We start from the raw sequence: 9516 nt of genomic DNA on the forward strand, positions 1-9516 counted from the left end.
GGCAACTTTCTGAACCGGTTCTTCTCTGCGAAGTGCCTTCTGACTCCGAACCCCATAAAGCACAGCTGTGCTCATGTACTCGCTGTCTCCGTGGCGCAATCGGTTAGCGCGCTCGGCTGTTAACCGAGAGGTTGGTGGTTCAAACCCACCCGGGGACGTGCTCTCTTTTTCCTCTCTGACTTGAAGCGGATGATCTCTCCATCAGTCTCCCTTTATGGTGCGTTGCATTATTTCTCTATTATCCTAGCATGCAATATCAGAGTTTTACCAGACTTGTTAGTCTCTTTGCTTTCTTTATAGTTTGCCTCTCAAAAAAAGAATATCGCTGTGAATCAACTAAAACAATTTTGCACTAAAATACTTTGTCTTTCTTCTTTCTTTGTCTCTGGGAAAAAACACTCTTGCGCCAAAACTGCTAAAACAACAACAAATTTGCGTGTGGTATACATGGCACAAAAAACGCAGCGCCATGCACTTCTACAGCATCGCAGACGGAATGCTTTCCGGGCGTGTCGTAGCTGGGGTGTAGCACGTCGAGGGGAGATTTCATAGCGCCGGATGGGTCCCCAGTAGCACCTTTTGGTGCACCGTGCTGGGGGGGGAAGACTCTGGCACTCTTTCACGTTGCCAGCACTCACATCAAGCAAAGGGGACCAGCAAGGAACGCCATACTGGCAGCAAGAAGCACAGCCTGTATGGCACTCAGGAGAACCAGCGCAGGGGGCACCAGGATTTGAACCTAGGACCTCTTGATCTGCAGTCAAATGCTCTACCACTGAGCTATACCCCCCGCAGGCAGAGCAAAGGAGATGAGGTGGAAACACAAGCCACTTTGACACACTCTGTGGCTACTCTTTATGCAGCATTAAGCTGTAACCCAGTCATGAAAAAAAAAGCGACTTCTCCTTTAAGACACAGGGCAGTGCTGTACGGCACATAGGCGAAATGTGCCCTGAAGACGGAAGGCTTTGCCAGGTCTGACCTGAAGGGGCACCTGTGAGTATTTCTGTATGACAGGGCGCAAAGCACTGTCATGGGGGATCCCTGGTGGTCTAGTGGTCAGGATTTGGCGCTCTCACCGCCATGGCCCGGGTTCGATTCCCGGTCAGGGAAGTCCGGGGGTCTTTCTGGGCTTCTTTTTTTTTTTTTTTTTTTTGTCTCTCCCTGCACTTCCCATTGTGACCCTTACGGCCAGCTTCTGACTTCCGGGACCTGAACGAGGCCCTCACAGCATTCCCAGTGCAGTCGCGCCCTCAGCTACCTTCTCACCCTTCTGTTTTTCACTCCTGGCCAATATAATGAGCAGCAGGGCATTTTCAAGTGAGCTGCACGACAGCACGGACATCCACTTGCATGGGAGAACACAGCGCATTCACCACGCAGGCCACGGGTCCTATCTGGCCTCTCACAAGAAGGCAGAGTGAGTCACGATCAAGTTTTATTGACGGCGTGACTCTTCATGTTCACGTCTCGGAGGGTGATGGGCTTCTAAGCGCCAAGAAGACAGCGCCCAGCGTGGGGCTCGAACCCACGACCCTGAGATTAAGAGTCTCATGCTCTACCGACTGAGCTAGCCGGGCCAACACACAGATGTCAGGGCTTCTGGACCGGCAACTTTCTGAACCGGTTCTTCTCTGCGAAGTGCCTTCTGACTCCGAACCCCATAAAGCACAGCTGTGCTCATGTACTCGCTGTCTCCGTGGCGCAATCGGTTAGCGCGCTCGGCTGTTAACCGAGAGGTTGGTGGTTCAAACCCACCCGGGGACGTGCTCTCTTTTTCCTCTCTGACTTGAAGCGGATGATCTCTCCATCAGTCTCCCTTTATGGTGCGTTGCATTATTTCTCTATTATCCTAGCATGCAATATCAGAGTTGTACCAGACTTGTTAGTCTCTTTGCTTTCTTTATAGTTTGCCTCTCAAAAAAAGAATATCGCTGTGAATCAACTAAAACAATTTTGCACTAAAATACTTTGTCTTTCTTCTTTCTTTGTCTCTGGGAAAAAACACTCTTGCGCCAAAACTGCTAAAACAACAACAAATTTGCGTGTGGTATACATGGCACAAAAAACGCAGCGCCATGCACTTCTACAGCATCGCAGACGGAATGCTTTCCGGGCGTGTCGTAGCTGGGGTGTAGCACGTCGAGGGGAGATTTCATAGCGCCAGATGGGTCCCCAGTAGCACCTTTTGGTGCACCGTGCTGGGGGGGAAGACTCTGGCACTCTTTCACGTTGCCAGCACTCACATCAAGCAAAGGGGACCAGCAAGGAACGCCATACTGGCAGCAAGAAGCACAGCCTGAATGGCACTCAGGAGAACCAGCGCAGGGGGCACCAGGATTTGAACCTAGGACCTCTTGATCTGCAGTCAAATGCTCTACCACTGAGCTATACCCCCCGCAGGCAGAGCAAAGGAGATGAGGTGGAAACACAAGCCACTTTGACACACTCTGTGGCTACTCTTTATGCAGCATTAAGCTGTAACCCAGTCATGAAAAAAAAAGCGACTTCTCCTTTAAGACACAGGGCAGTGCTGTACGGCACATAGGCGAAATGTGCCCTGAAGACGGAAGGTTTTGCCAGGTCTGACCTGAAGGGGCACCTGTGAGTATTTCTGTATGACAGGGCGCAAAGCACTGTCATGGGGGATCCCTGGTGGTCTAGTGGTCAGGATTTGGCGCTCTCACCGCCACGGCCCGGGTTCGATTCCCGGTCAGGGAAGTCCGGGGGTCTTTCTGGGCTTCTTTTTTTTTTTTTTTTTTTTTGTCTCTCCCTGCATTTCCCATTGTGACCCTTACGGCCAGCTTCTGACTTCCGGGACCTGAACGAGGCCCTCACAGCATTCCCAGTGCAGTCGCGCCCTCAGCTACCTTCTCACCCTTCTGTTTTTCACTCCTGGCCAATATAATGAGCAGCAGGGCATTTTCAAGTGAGCTGCACGACAGCACGGACATCCACTTGCATGGGAGAACACAGCGCATTCACCACGCAGGCCACGGGTCCTATCTGGCCTCTCACAAGATGGCAGAGTGAGTCACGATCAAGTTTTATTGACGGCGTGACTCTTCATGTTCACGTCTCGGAGGGTGATGGGCTTCTATGCGCCAAGAAGACAGCGCCCAGCGTGGGGCTCGAACCCACGACCCTGAGATTAAGAGTCTCATGCTCTACCGACTGAGCTAGCCGGGCCAACACACAGATGTCAGGGATTCTGGACCGGCAACTTTCTGAACCGGTTCTTCTCTGCGAAGTGCCTTCTGACTCCGAACCCCATAAAGCACAGCTGTGCTCATGTACTCGCTGTCTCCGTGGCGCAATCGGTTAGCGCGCTCGGCTGTTAACCGAGAGGTTGGTGGTTCAAACCCACCCGGGGACGTGCTCTCTTTTTCCTCTCTGACTTGAAGCGGATGATGTCTCCATCAGTCTCCCTTTATGGTGCGTTGCATTATTTCTCTATTATCCTAGCATGCAATATCAGAGTTTTACCAGACTTGTTAGTCTCTTTGCTTTCTTTATAGTTTGCCTCTCAAAAAAAGAATATCGCTGTGAATCAACTAAAACAATTTTGCACTAAAATACTTTGTCTTTCTTCTTTCTTTGTCTCTGGGAAAAAACACTCTTGCGCCAAAACTGCTAAAACAACAACAAATTTGCGTGTGGTATACATGGCACAAAAAATGCAGTGCCATGCACTTCTACAGCATCGCAGACGGAATGCTTTCCGGGCGTGTCGTAGCTGGGGTGTAGCACGTCGAGGGGAGATTTCATAGCGCCGGATGGGTCCCCAGTAGCACCTTTTGGTGCACCGTGCTGGGGGGGAAGACTCTGGCACTCTTTCACGTTGCCAGCACTCACATCAAGCAAAGGGGACCAGCAAGGAACGCCATACTGGCAGCAAGAAGCACAGCCTGAATGGCACTCAGGAGAACCAGCGCAGGGGGCACCAGGATTTGAACCTAGGACCTCTTGATCTGCAGTCAAATGCTCTACCACTGAGCTATACCCCCCGCAGGCAGAGCAAAGGAGATGAGGTGGAAACACAAGCCACTTTGACACACTCTGTGGCTACTCTTTATGCAGCATTAAGCTGTAACCCAGTCATGAAAAAAAAAGCGACTTCTCCTTTAAGACACAGGGCAGTGCTGTACGGCACATAGGCGAAATGTGCCCTGAAGACGGAAGGCTTTGCCAGGTCTGACCTGAAGGGGCACCTGTGAGTATTTCTGTATGACAGGGCGCAAAGCACTGTCATGGGGGATCCCTGGTGGTCTAGTGGTCAGGATTTGGCGCTCTCACCGCCACGGCCCGGGTTCGATTCCCGGTCAGGGAAGTCCAGGGGTCTTTCTGGGCTTCTTTTTTTTTTTTTTTTTTGTCTCTCCCTGCACTTCCCATTGTGACCCTTACGGCCAGCTTCTGACTTCCGGGACCTGAACGAGGCCCTCACAGCATTCCCAGTGCAGTCACGCCCTCAGCTACCTTCTCACCCTTCTGTTTTTCACTCCTGGCCAATATAATGAGCAGCAGGGCATTTTCAAGTGAGCTGCACGACAGCACGGACATCCACTTGCATGGGAGAACACAGCGCATTCACCACGCAGGCCACGGGTCCTATCTGGCCTCTCACAAGAAGGCAGAGTGAGTCACGATCAAGTTTTATTGACGGCGTGACTCTTCATGTTCACGTCTCGGAGGGTGATGGGCTTCTATGCGCCAAGAAGACAGCGCCCAGCGTGGGGCTCGAACCCACGACCCTGAGATTAAGAGTCTCATGCTCTACCGACTGAGCTAGCCGGGCCAACACACAGATGTCAGGGCTTCTGGACCGGCAACTTTCTGAACCGGTTCTTCTCTGCGAAGTGCCTTCTGACTCCGAACCCCATAAAGCACAGCTGTGCTCATGTACTCGCTGTCTCCGTGGCGCAATCGGTTAGCGCGCTCGGCTGTTAACCGAGAGGTTGGTGGTTCAAACCCACCTGGGGACGTGCTCTCTTTTTCCTCTCTGACTTGAAGCGGATGATCTCTCCATCAGTCTCCCTTTATGGTGCGTTGCATTATTTCTCTATTATCCTAGCATGCAATATCAGAGTTTTACCAGACTTGTTAGTCTCTTTGCTTTCTTTATAGTTTGCCTCTCAAAAAAAGAATATCGCTGTGAATCAACTAAAACAATTTTGCACTAAAATACTTTGTCTTTCTTCTTTCTTTGTCTCTGGGAAAAAACACTCTTGCGCCAAAACTGCTAAAACAACAACAAATTTGCGTGTGGTATACATGGCACAAAAAACACAGCGCCATGCACTTCTACAGCATCGCAGACGGAATGCTTTCCGGGCGTGTCGTAGCTGGGGTGTAGCACGTCGAGGGGAGATTTCATAGCGCCGGATGGGTCCCCAGTAGCACCTTTTGGTGCACCGTGCTGGGGGGGAAGACTCTGGCACTCTTTCACGTTGCCAGCACTCACATCAAGCAAAGGGGACCAGCAAGGAACGCCATACTGGCAGCAAGAAGCACAGCCTGAATGGCACTCAGGAGAACCAGCGCAGGGGGCACCAGGATTTGAACCTAGGACCTCTTGATCTGCAGTCAAATGCTCTACCACTGAGCTATACCCCCCGCAGGCAGAGCAAAGGAGATGAGGTGGAAACACAAGCCACTTTGACACACTCTGTGGCTACTCTTTATGCAGCATTAAGCTGTAACCCAGTCATGAAAAAAAAAGCGACTTCTCCTTTAAGACACAGGGCAGTGCTGTACGGCACATAGGCGAAATGTGCCCTGAAGACGGAAGGCTTTGCCAGGTCTGACCTGAAGGGGCACCTGTGAGTATTTCTGTATGACAGGGCGCAAAGCACTGTCATGGGGGATCCCTGGTGGTCTAGTGGTCAGGATTTGGCGCTCTCACCGCCACGGCCCGGGTTCGATTCCCGGTCAGGGAAGTCCGGGGGTCTTTCTGGGCTTCTTTTTTTTTTTTTTTTTTGTCTCTCCCTGCACTTCCCATTGTGACCCTTACGGCCAGCTTCTGACTTCCGGGACCTGAACGAGGCCCTCACAGCATTCCCAGTGCAGTCACGCCCTCAGCTACCTTCTCACCCTTCTGTTTTTCACTCCTGGCCAATATAATGAGCAGCAGGGCATTTTCAAGTGAGCTGCACGACAGCACGGACATCCACTTGCATGGGAGAACACAGCGCATTCACCACGCAGGCCACGGGTCCTATCTGGCCTCTCACAAGAAGGCAGAGTGAGTCACGATCAAGTTTTATTGACGGCGTGACTCTTCATGTTCACGTCTCGGAGGGTGATGGGCTTCTATGCGCCAAGAAGACAGCGCCCAGCGTGGGGCTCGAACCCACGACCCTGAGATTAAGAGTCTCATGCTCTACCGACTGAGCTAGCCGGGCCAACATACAGATGTCAGGGCTTCTGGACCGGCAACTTTCTGAACCGGTTCTTCTCTGCGAAGTGCCTTCTGACTCCGAACCCCATAAAGCACAGCTGTGCTCATGTACTCGCTGTCTCCGTGGCGCAATCGGTTAGCGCGCTCGGCTGTTAACCGAGAGGTTGGTGGTTCAAACCCACCTGGGGACGTGCTCTCTTTTTCCTCTCTGACTTGAAGCGGATGATCTCTCCATCAGTCTCCCTTTATGGTGCGTTGCATTATTTCTCTATTATCCTAGCATGCAATATCAGAGTTTTACCAGACTTGTTAGTCTCTTTGCTTTCTTTATAGTTTGCCTCTCAAAAAAAGAATATCGCTGTGAATCAACTAAAACAATTTTGCACTAAAATACTTTGTCTTTCTTCTTTCTTTGTCTCTGGGAAAAAACACTCTTGCGCCAAAACTGCTAAAACAACAACAAATTTGCGTGTGGTATACATGGCACAAAAAACACAGCGCCATGCACTTCTACAGCATCGCAGACGGAATGCTTTCCGGGCGTGTCGTAGCTGGGGTGTAGCACGTCGAGGGGAGATTTCATAGCGCCGGATGGGTCCCCAGTAGCACCTTTTGGTGCACCGTGCTGGGGGGGAAGACTCTGGCACTCTTTCACGTTGCCAGCACTCACATCAAGCAAAGGGGACCAGCAAGGAACGCCATACTGGCAGCAAGAAGCACAGCCTGAATGGCACTCAGGAGAACCAGCGCAGGGGGCACCAGGATTTGAACCTAGGACCTCTTGATCTGCAGTCAAATGCTCTACCACTGAGCTATACCCCCCGCAGGCAGAGCAAAGGAGATGAGGTGGAAACACAAGCCACTTTGACACACTCTGTGGCTACTCTTTATGCAGCATTAAGCTGTAACCCAGTCATGAAAAAAAAAGCGACTTCTCCTTTAAGACACAGGGCAGTGCTGTACGGCACATAGGCGAAATGTGCCCTGAAGACGGAAGGCTTTGCCAGGTCTGACCTGAAGGGGCACCTGTGAGTATTTCTGTATGACAGGGCGCAAAGCACTGTCATGGGGGATCCCTGGTGGTCTAGTGGTCAGGATTTGGCGCTCTCACCGCCATGGCCCGGGTTCGATTCCCGGTCAGGGAAGTCCGGGGGTCTTTCTGGGCTTCTTTTTTTTTTTTTTTTTTGTCTCTCCCTGCACTTCCCATTGTGACCCTTACGGCCAGCTTCTGACTTCCGGGACCTGAACGAGGCCCTCACAGCATTCCCAGTGCAGTCACGCCCTCAGCTACCTTCTCACCCTTCTGTTTTTCACTCCTGGCCAATATAATGAGCAGCAGGGCATTTTCAAGTGAGCTGCACGACAGCACGGACATCCACTTGCATGGGAGAACACAGCGCATTCACCACGCAGGCCACGGGTCCTATCTGGCCTCTCACAAGAAGGCAGAGTGAGTCACGATCAAGTTTTATTGACGGCGTGACTCTTCATGTTCACGTCTCGGAGGGTGATGGGCTTCTATGCGCCAAGAAGACAGCGCCCAGCGTGGGGCTCGAACCCACGACCCTGAGATTAAGAGTCTCATGCTCTACCGACTGAGCTAGCCGGGCCAACATACAGATGTCAGGGCTTCTGGACCGGCAACATTCTGAACCGGTTCTTCTCTGCGAAGTGCCTTCTGACTCCGAACCCCATAAAGCACAGCTGTGCTCATGTACTCGCTGTCTCCGTGGCGCAATCGGTTAGCGCGCTCGGCTGTTAACCGAGAGGTTGGTGGTTCAAACCCACCTGGGGACGTGCTCTCTTTTTCCTCTCTGACTTGAAGCGGATGATCTCTCCATCAGTCTCCCTTTATGGTGCGTTGCATTATTTCTCTATTATCCTAGCATGCAATATCAGAGTTTTACCAGACTTGTTAGTCTCTTTGCTTTCTTTATAGTTTGCCTCTCAAAAAAAGAATATCGCTGTGAATCAACTAAAACAATTTTGCACTAAAATACTTTGTCTTTCTTCTTTCTTTGTCTCTGGGAAAAAACACTCTTGCGCCAAAACTGCTAAAACAACAACAAATTTGCGTGTGGTATACATGGCACAAAAAACGCAGCGCCATGCACTTCTACAGCATCGCAGACGGAATGCTTTCCGGGCGTGTCGTAGCTGGGGTGTAGCACGTCGAGGGGAGATTTCATAGCGCCGGATGGGTCCCCAGTAGCACCTTTTGGTGCACCGTGCTGGGGGGGAAGACTCTGGCACTCTTTCACGTTGCCAGCACTCACATCAAGCAAAGGGGACCAGCAAGGAACGCCATACTGGCAGCAAGAAGCACAGCCTGAATGGCACTCAGGAGAACCAGCGCAGGGGGCACCAGGATTTGAACCTAGGACCTCTTGACCTGCAGTCAAATGCTCTACCACTGAGCTTTACCCCCCGCAGGCAGAGCAAAGGAGATGAGGTGGAAACACAAGCCACTTTGACACACTCTGTGGCTACTCTTTATGCAGCATTAAGCTGTAACCCAGTCATCAAAAAAAAAGCGACTTCTCCTTTAAGACACAGGGCAGTGCTGTACGGCACATAGGCGAAATGTGCCCTGAAGACGGAAGGCTTTGCCAGGTCTGACCTGAAGGGGCACCTGTGAGTATTTCTGTATGACAGGGCGCAAAGCACTGTCATGGGGGATCCCTGGTGGTCTAGTGGTCAGGATTTGGCGCTCTCACCACCACGGCCCGGGTTCGATTCCCGGTTAGGGAAGTCCGGGGGTCTTTCTGGGCTTCTTTTTTTTTTTTTTTTTTTTTTTTTGTCTCTCCCTGCACTTCCCATTGTGACCCTTACGGCCAGCTTCTGACTTCCGGGACCTGAACGAGGCCCTCACAGCATTCCCAGTGCAGTCGCGCCCTCAGCTACCTTCTCACCCTACTGTTTTTCACTCCTGGCCAATATAATGAGCAGCAGGGCATTTTCAAGTGAGCTGCACGACAGCACGGACATCCACTTGCATGGGAGAACACAGCGCATTCACCACGCAGGCCACGGGTCCTATCTGGCCTCTCACAAGAAGGCAGAGTGAGTCACGATCAAGTTTTATTGACGGCGTGACCCTTCATGTTCACGTCTCGGAG

The 9516-nt window shown here is 51.6% G+C and overlaps 22 non-coding genes across 22 annotated transcripts; 11 read left to right on the forward strand and 11 right to left on the reverse strand.

The window, feature by feature from the left end:
- The first annotated feature begins 84 nt into the window (after nt 1–84).
- On the forward strand, nt 85–158 carry trnan-guu (transfer RNA asparagine (anticodon GUU)). The gene has a single exon. It is a non-coding gene; the product is annotated as a tRNA-Asn (tRNA).
- A 560-nt stretch (nt 159–718) lies between these two features.
- On the reverse strand, nt 719–790 carry trnac-gca (transfer RNA cysteine (anticodon GCA)). Its single transcript has one exon. It is a non-coding gene; the product is annotated as a tRNA-Cys (tRNA).
- A 251-nt stretch (nt 791–1041) lies between these two features.
- Nucleotides 1042–1113, forward strand: trnae-cuc (transfer RNA glutamic acid (anticodon CUC)). Its single transcript has one exon. It is a non-coding gene; the product is annotated as a tRNA-Glu (tRNA).
- Nucleotides 1114–1507: 394 nt separating this feature from the next.
- Nucleotides 1508–1580, reverse strand: trnak-cuu (transfer RNA lysine (anticodon CUU)). The gene has a single exon. It is a non-coding gene; the product is annotated as a tRNA-Lys (tRNA).
- A 113-nt stretch (nt 1581–1693) lies between these two features.
- Nucleotides 1694–1767, forward strand: trnan-guu (transfer RNA asparagine (anticodon GUU)). Its single transcript has one exon. It is a non-coding gene; the product is annotated as a tRNA-Asn (tRNA).
- A 559-nt stretch (nt 1768–2326) lies between these two features.
- Nucleotides 2327–2398, reverse strand: trnac-gca (transfer RNA cysteine (anticodon GCA)). The gene has a single exon. It is a non-coding gene; the product is annotated as a tRNA-Cys (tRNA).
- Nucleotides 2399–2649: 251 nt separating this feature from the next.
- Nucleotides 2650–2721, forward strand: trnae-cuc (transfer RNA glutamic acid (anticodon CUC)). Its single transcript has one exon. It is a non-coding gene; the product is annotated as a tRNA-Glu (tRNA).
- Nucleotides 2722–3116: 395 nt separating this feature from the next.
- On the reverse strand, nt 3117–3189 carry trnak-cuu (transfer RNA lysine (anticodon CUU)). Its single transcript has one exon. It is a non-coding gene; the product is annotated as a tRNA-Lys (tRNA).
- Nucleotides 3190–3302: 113 nt separating this feature from the next.
- On the forward strand, nt 3303–3376 carry trnan-guu (transfer RNA asparagine (anticodon GUU)). Its single transcript has one exon. It is a non-coding gene; the product is annotated as a tRNA-Asn (tRNA).
- Nucleotides 3377–3935: 559 nt separating this feature from the next.
- Nucleotides 3936–4007, reverse strand: trnac-gca (transfer RNA cysteine (anticodon GCA)). Its single transcript has one exon. It is a non-coding gene; the product is annotated as a tRNA-Cys (tRNA).
- A 251-nt stretch (nt 4008–4258) lies between these two features.
- On the forward strand, nt 4259–4330 carry trnae-cuc (transfer RNA glutamic acid (anticodon CUC)). The gene has a single exon. It is a non-coding gene; the product is annotated as a tRNA-Glu (tRNA).
- A 392-nt stretch (nt 4331–4722) lies between these two features.
- On the reverse strand, nt 4723–4795 carry trnak-cuu (transfer RNA lysine (anticodon CUU)). The gene has a single exon. It is a non-coding gene; the product is annotated as a tRNA-Lys (tRNA).
- A 113-nt stretch (nt 4796–4908) lies between these two features.
- trnan-guu (transfer RNA asparagine (anticodon GUU)) lies at nt 4909–4982 on the forward strand. Its single transcript has one exon. It is a non-coding gene; the product is annotated as a tRNA-Asn (tRNA).
- A 559-nt stretch (nt 4983–5541) lies between these two features.
- On the reverse strand, nt 5542–5613 carry trnac-gca (transfer RNA cysteine (anticodon GCA)). The gene has a single exon. It is a non-coding gene; the product is annotated as a tRNA-Cys (tRNA).
- A 251-nt stretch (nt 5614–5864) lies between these two features.
- trnae-cuc (transfer RNA glutamic acid (anticodon CUC)) lies at nt 5865–5936 on the forward strand. The gene has a single exon. It is a non-coding gene; the product is annotated as a tRNA-Glu (tRNA).
- A 392-nt stretch (nt 5937–6328) lies between these two features.
- Nucleotides 6329–6401, reverse strand: trnak-cuu (transfer RNA lysine (anticodon CUU)). The gene has a single exon. It is a non-coding gene; the product is annotated as a tRNA-Lys (tRNA).
- Nucleotides 6402–6514: 113 nt separating this feature from the next.
- Nucleotides 6515–6588, forward strand: trnan-guu (transfer RNA asparagine (anticodon GUU)). Its single transcript has one exon. It is a non-coding gene; the product is annotated as a tRNA-Asn (tRNA).
- Nucleotides 6589–7147: 559 nt separating this feature from the next.
- On the reverse strand, nt 7148–7219 carry trnac-gca (transfer RNA cysteine (anticodon GCA)). The gene has a single exon. It is a non-coding gene; the product is annotated as a tRNA-Cys (tRNA).
- Nucleotides 7220–7470: 251 nt separating this feature from the next.
- On the forward strand, nt 7471–7542 carry trnae-cuc (transfer RNA glutamic acid (anticodon CUC)). The gene has a single exon. It is a non-coding gene; the product is annotated as a tRNA-Glu (tRNA).
- Nucleotides 7543–7934: 392 nt separating this feature from the next.
- On the reverse strand, nt 7935–8007 carry trnak-cuu (transfer RNA lysine (anticodon CUU)). The gene has a single exon. It is a non-coding gene; the product is annotated as a tRNA-Lys (tRNA).
- A 113-nt stretch (nt 8008–8120) lies between these two features.
- trnan-guu (transfer RNA asparagine (anticodon GUU)) lies at nt 8121–8194 on the forward strand. The gene has a single exon. It is a non-coding gene; the product is annotated as a tRNA-Asn (tRNA).
- A 559-nt stretch (nt 8195–8753) lies between these two features.
- On the reverse strand, nt 8754–8825 carry trnac-gca (transfer RNA cysteine (anticodon GCA)). The gene has a single exon. It is a non-coding gene; the product is annotated as a tRNA-Cys (tRNA).
- Between the last annotated feature and the right edge of the window lie 691 nt (nt 8826–9516).

This window comes from Brienomyrus brachyistius, chromosome 18, assembly GCF_023856365.1.
Source record: "Brienomyrus brachyistius isolate T26 chromosome 18, BBRACH_0.4, whole genome shotgun sequence".
NCBI classification, from domain to species: domain Eukaryota; kingdom Metazoa; phylum Chordata; class Actinopteri; order Osteoglossiformes; family Mormyridae; genus Brienomyrus; species Brienomyrus brachyistius.